This window comes from Frankliniella occidentalis, unplaced genomic scaffold, assembly GCF_000697945.3.
Source record: "Frankliniella occidentalis isolate FOCC.00 unplaced genomic scaffold, Focc_3.1 Scaffold70, whole genome shotgun sequence".
Classification (NCBI taxonomy): domain Eukaryota; kingdom Metazoa; phylum Arthropoda; class Insecta; order Thysanoptera; family Thripidae; genus Frankliniella; species Frankliniella occidentalis.
The window spans coordinates 110517-116645 of NW_026267200.1; the positions used below are offsets into that span (position 1 = coordinate 110517).

At 45.5% G+C, this 6129-nt stretch overlaps 1 protein-coding gene across 2 annotated transcripts in view; it reads left to right on the forward strand.

Annotated features, from left to right (window-relative positions):
- Positions 1-3815, forward strand: part of LOC113212765 (uncharacterized) — a 37649-nt gene extending 33834 nt beyond the window's left edge. For both annotated transcript variants that reach the window (XM_052268481.1, XM_052268480.1), the window contains one exon: positions 3622-3815. The gene's annotated coding sequence lies outside the window, so the exon portion shown is untranslated. The remainder of the gene's footprint in view (positions 1-3621) is intronic.
- Positions 3816-6129: the final 2314 nt, after the last annotated feature.

Here is a 6129-nt window from a genome sequence, read left to right on the forward strand (position 1 = left end):
TTGTTTTCCAATGAAAAAATATGTAACACTTTTACGAGTCAAGGCTAAGTTTCAATACTGTATTGAAAATTTAAATAAATTAAGATAGCATTTATCAAAAAGAAAAGCAGAGTGATAATGTTGCAACATAATTGTTCAATAGTACTGCCCACACCATATGGCTGAAAATACGGGGGAGGTCTATCACTCAAATGACAACTAAACAATTACCTATTACGACGGCTCCCTCCTAAAGAATACGTTATGTACGATACGTCTCTAAAAGATACGTTATGTGGAGTACGCGTTTAAAAGATACTATCTGTTTTGAGCTTTCTTGCAGCACATTTTTGGCAGCCGTTTAGGATTAAAACGGGGTTGAAATATGGTGCATCAATGGTTTCAGATGACAGTTCGAGTCCCCATCTGCATATTTCAGCCATTGGAACAATTGGTTTGAACTTCTAACAGATGTGGATCGCCTGCCCAAACTGACCTCCTGATAACCTCAAAACTAGTAGTATCTTTTAGAGACGTACTGAACATAACGTATCTTTTAGAGACGTACTGCACATAACGTATTCTTTAGGAGGGAGCCGTCGATTACTTTATCAAATAACCGAAACATCAGCACCGCAGGGGCTGATGAGATGGTTTGTATTACTCACAATAGTGTAATAAGGCCACTTGGTAACTTTGCTGTTCTTCTCAGAACTCAATACAAAAGCATTGGTTCCATCATTTGCTAGCAGCCTAGGCTGGCATAGCCTATGGGCGGCTATAACCTAAATCCATCCAGTCCATAGACTGTGTTTTGATACAGTAAATTAGGTTCAGGCTCATGTGTGATTGCCAAATCGACGCAGACGACAAACAGCGTCGACAAGACACCACTGTCATAAACGAGAACATTCAAAAGTTAAAATAAATCCTAAATCAAACATATGGCACATTCGTTTCGGCATGTTTACTACTGGTCTGCCTGTAATCGCCTTTATAAGTATCTGCACTTCTGCAGAACTTATTGACACAATCAGAATCACCTTTACAGCTTTACAGTCATACCGCTAGAGGGCAGAGGTCGGCATCCGCTCCCGAACGGGTCCCACTCTGAGCGCGCGCCGTGCGCAGTAGGTGTGCGAGAGAGACAGAGCGAGAAACCCGAGGTAGCGATGGCGATGTGCCGAACCTCGCCGAATGCAGCCGAGCGAACGGGACCCGTTTGAGTGGCCGAGCCCCGCCTGCCGGTCACCTGAGGGCGTGGCGTGGCGTGGCGCGTAGGCAAAGTCGGTCCAGCGCCACGCCACGCCACGTCTGGCCAGCAGACGGGACCCGTTGACACGATCGAGTCTCGGCGAGTGGGAGTGAGCGAGCCGGACCGAGAGCGGACGGGACGGGACGAGACGGGTGACAGAGCGAGCGGGACGGAAACGAGCTGGGTTTGGGAGCCGATGCCGACCTCTGCTAGAGGGCAGCACATACAACTGCAAAACCTATCGACGTTTACTATCGACAGTTCGATGGAGTGCAAGTAATGCAGCAGGTGCTATACCCTAGTAACACAAGACTGTCGCACATGGTGTGATTTTTATCTATCGTCCAATTATTGTGACGATAACGAAAATACAAAAGTAATGGATTTTCAATAGTCAGACGACTGTCGCTGGTCTATCAAAATTAAACCATCTACCATTCTGTTGTATTTTCATCGATTTCTGATCGAATCCACAACAGTGGTTTTTCGCTTCTATTACGATAGCTGGCCGATAACGATTTTCGTTTCGAGGAAAAAAGATAGTATAACGATAGAATCATTTTTCTCATTTCGTATATCGCACCGATAGTTCGTATCTTTTTTCTACTGTTGTCCGACAGTCGTACGACAGTTCTGTGCTACTAGGGTAGGCAGGGCGGTTAAGTCGGTCCAAAGTAAACATGGCGATAACTGGTGTTTTGCGATTCCCGGGTGATTCTTAGAATACGGGCCGTTCAGATTCCGCGACCCTTCACAACTATGTGATATGGTTTGAAAAGGTTTTTATACCATCTAGATACTCGAAAGCACTAATACTACCTGGTGCAACACTAAAAACCTAAGAATACTGCAACAGTAGGTGACTAGAGCAGTTTAAATGGTCAAAATGTGAACTCCAGTACGTTCCTAATGTCTGAGTACATGCGGACTTTGCCAAATTCCGGACAATTTTAAGGGAATAGTCGTCTTAGGCACATTGCATTTCTGGAGTGACATATCCAGGGAACGCAAGGAATGAATTTCGATGTGGAAATATTTTCCTATATTTCGTCAGGAGACGACCAAAGTCGTTCTCACTTACTTTTTCAAAAAGTAACGGAGTTCACAATGTTTGCACTGACGTCAAACTGGGCAGAGGTAGAGTAACAATTCTACGCCCACAGTACTACTCTGTAGGGACTGTTAATGTTCCCCGAAGCAATCGGCAGAGCTCCTACTTCGTCATCGTCAAAAACTGTCTTCAAATTCGGAAGTTGGCTGGTACGCTTTTGCAGTGTGAATACCGTGTGGCCTCCACACAGGCACGATTGCGTCATATCACATCCCCCTTTCGATGAAAAGGAAGGTTTTGATGTGCTGCTTCTTTTGTGGCTAAGCGGATCCTTGCATCTGCAACCCCGGATTGGTAATGCTTCAATTAGTACCTTCTGACTTGTGAACTCCGTATCCCCCTTTGTAGGTCTGACCTTTGTTTAATAACTTTTAGTTACAGGTAACGCGTTGTAATGACCTAGTGAGAAAATATGTAGTAAGGGGTTAATTTAGAACTGTACATTATGAGGTTGGGCATCTGTGGAGCAGTGTCGGGGCGAAAAACAAGTTATTTATTGCAATGTTCTAGTCATACTAAAACGCATAAAATGGGGATGACTGGATGTAAAATATGAGTACGACACACTAGTGGAGCAAACAAAAGACTAATTAAAAGGTGCGGGAGGCAATATTAGAGTTTTATCATTGATTGAACGTGACCACAATATGGTCTTTTAACGTTGTACTAGAAGTACGTGATTTGAACTATCGCCACTTTACACGTATCTTATTCGAAGGTAAATAAAACCATTGCGACCCAAAAACCTAGCAAATTCGACAAAAAAAAATAAAAAAATTAGGAACTCCCAAATGGCCCGTATTCTGAGAATCACCCTCCCACGCTAAGGGGCATGATAACTCCAGCAAATGTGATCAAAGATTTTATCACATTTTTGGTGGTTATCATGCCCTTTATCGTGGGCGAGATCGTGGGAATCGCAAAACACCAGTTATCACATGGTTTTGTGTTAAAAGTACCACAAAACCAGACTCAGTGGCGACCTTACGAACAATCGGTTTGCATTAAAAACTATTTGTTTGTAAGCTTACGAATAAATTGTTCGTAAGCTTACAAACAAATTGTTCGTAATACAACGCTTCAAAATCCTTCGTAAGCTACGAAGGTTTTGGTTTGCATTACGAACCTATTGTTCGTAAGGAATTTAGAGTGCGGGAACCCCTGTCTTAGGATCCCTAAGAGTACTCTATTTTAGGAGTACATTTTCGATCCCACATATTACAAAGTCCCTTAAGATTAAGATTAAGTGAACACCTGTGTTCCTTTTTCTTTTCAGGTTCCTGCTGCAGTGGATTCGGGATTATCCTTTCTCGTCGTCATCCTTAACATCTTGTTCACTACTTTTCATTTCACTATTAATGCAATACAGGCGTAAATTTGAGTGATTTTTAAAACAATGTCATTGTACGCTTTCCTCTATTGTCCTATATTGTTTTATTAACAGACATAAAATTGCTTTATTGTTTATAATTTGTTTTTTGGAGCGATTTATGAATCTCAGTCCTCTAACTTTGATATTTAACTTCTAAAGCTCACTAACTGGGAAGGTAGATTAGATTTTTGTACATATTCGTATAAAGTGATTCTTGCATGCTCAATTACGAAATCAGACACGTACCGGGTGATTCAGAGCACGCGCCGCCGTGTTGCGGGTTTGCCTATCCTCGACTCGGCGGGCGCACGGGTGAGAGGTGAGGAGGAGAGGGGTCATCTCCTCACCTCTCACCCGTGCGCCCGCCGAGTCGAGGATAGGCAAACCCGCAACACGGCGGCGCGTGCTCTGAATCACCCGGTATAACTTTATTCATAAACAAGCAGGCCCGCCCTTCCGCCAAACGAAGTTGCCAGCTTCGCTTCGCTGCGCCGGCAACTCCGTTCGGCAGGGGCCGGGCCTGCTTGGCCTGCCGGCGGCGATGGTCGGGCCCGCGGCCCGACCATTTCTGTCACGCGATATGCTGTAGAACGTAATCAAATGATGTAACGGGCCTTCGGCCCGCAAAGCCCGTCGTCCTTAAAATTTGCCCTAGACTCGAGAAAGGGATGTAACGGTGAAACACCGCGACTACAACCCACCCTTCTGCTTAGAAAACGTTTTTTGGGGTGGGGTTTCTTACCTCTTTTGCGGTTTTGGGCCTTCTTTTACATTTAATTGTTCACTACAGCAATTTTTAACTTATTTTCGTCAAACAAGACCCTCTAGCGCCCAAACGGTTAGAGATAGAGCAAACGGACGAAATTTTCGCCCGTAGGGCTCTACTTTGAAGAGTTACCCCTAAGGAGCTCTTAAAAAAAAATAATTGTTTCTGACTTTTTTGACCTACCCCCTTTTCTTTGATACCCCCTTTCAGCCCCTTAGGGTTGGTTGCCAGGATTTGCCGTAGGCGTTTCGTTTTCTAGGAGTGAACCTTAACATACCCTGAAAATTTCAAGTCTCCAGCACATCTCCTTCTAGTGGAACAGACAGACAGACACACAGACACACACGAGGTCGTTTGCATAAGCCCGCTGGATAGCTTTTTCAAAGCAGAAGGGCGGGCTAAAAAACAAGAGACTATACATTTATATTTAATGCACAACATGTAACATATATCTGTATAAACATGCACCCAATTAAGCTCGTTTTAATGGAAGGGGCACAGACTTCAAATATTTACAGTTCACGAGGGAACTGTTGTCGACTAAGTCGATTTTCAGTGATTATTCAGTTTAGTCATTAATTGAGCAAATTCACAGTACAGGGAACAATACACGCACACGCATCCCTCGATATTCTACGTGGACCCCCCAATCTACTATGAGAAATTGTGCACTCAAAATGGTGGTGTATTTTAGATTTTCTAATTATACCAAGTCGTATTCTCTGAAGTGGGGTGTCATTTCGCCATTGTCGGTATCAAATAATCAAATATGTGTCGGGCGCACCTGACCCGTTAATTTCTCATAGAGGACTCAGAGCGTGCTGCGCCCCAGCGGCTGGAGCAAGAAGCAGTGCCGCCTCTCAGGCCTCAATAAACCTTGAAACCATCCACCACTCATCCGCGTCGATACGAGATACGACTTGACTTCACACCAAACGCCTTCGGCTAGGCAAGCCAGTACACGGAAAAAAAGTTAGCTGCACTGTTAAAAATTTTGGGGGAGATTTTACAGAAAAAGTCTTGGTATACTTAGTGCCAAGTATAACTCTGGTAAAATTACCACATTCTGTAAAATTACAGACACTTGTAAAAATAACTCTACAAAATTTCTCTAAAACTAATACCAAATATTTCTGTAAATATTTTTACGAATGTTTCCTGTAATTTTTACCCACATTATTCTGAGGTAATATATGCAAGAAAAAATATTTTTGGCGACTGTTTTCTTGTTCGAGCAGCGCGCCCAGCGCCGGAGCGGGCCGGGAGGGGAAGGCTAGTAGTGGTGGGGGCACTGGGCGTCGCCTCTCGGCCACTCGCCGCTCGCTCAGCCGCCCGCCCCGCCTCGCCTGGTTCCCCCACCTCGACTCCCAGCGCTTCACGGGTGTAGGCGTAATCGCCGGAAAAGTGACGGGGGCCGAGCGGCGGCGGGCGGCGGCGATTCGAACGAACAGCGCGCCCAAGGTAGTACAGGGCCGGGAGGGGAAGGCTAGTAGTGGTGGGGGCACCGGGCCTCGCCTCTCGGCCACTCGCCGCTCGCTCAGCCGCCCGCCCCGCCTCGCCTGGTTCCCCCACCTCGACTCCCAGCGCTGGGCGCGCTGCTCGTTCGAATCGCCGCCGCCGCTCGGCCCCCGTCACTTTTCCGGCGA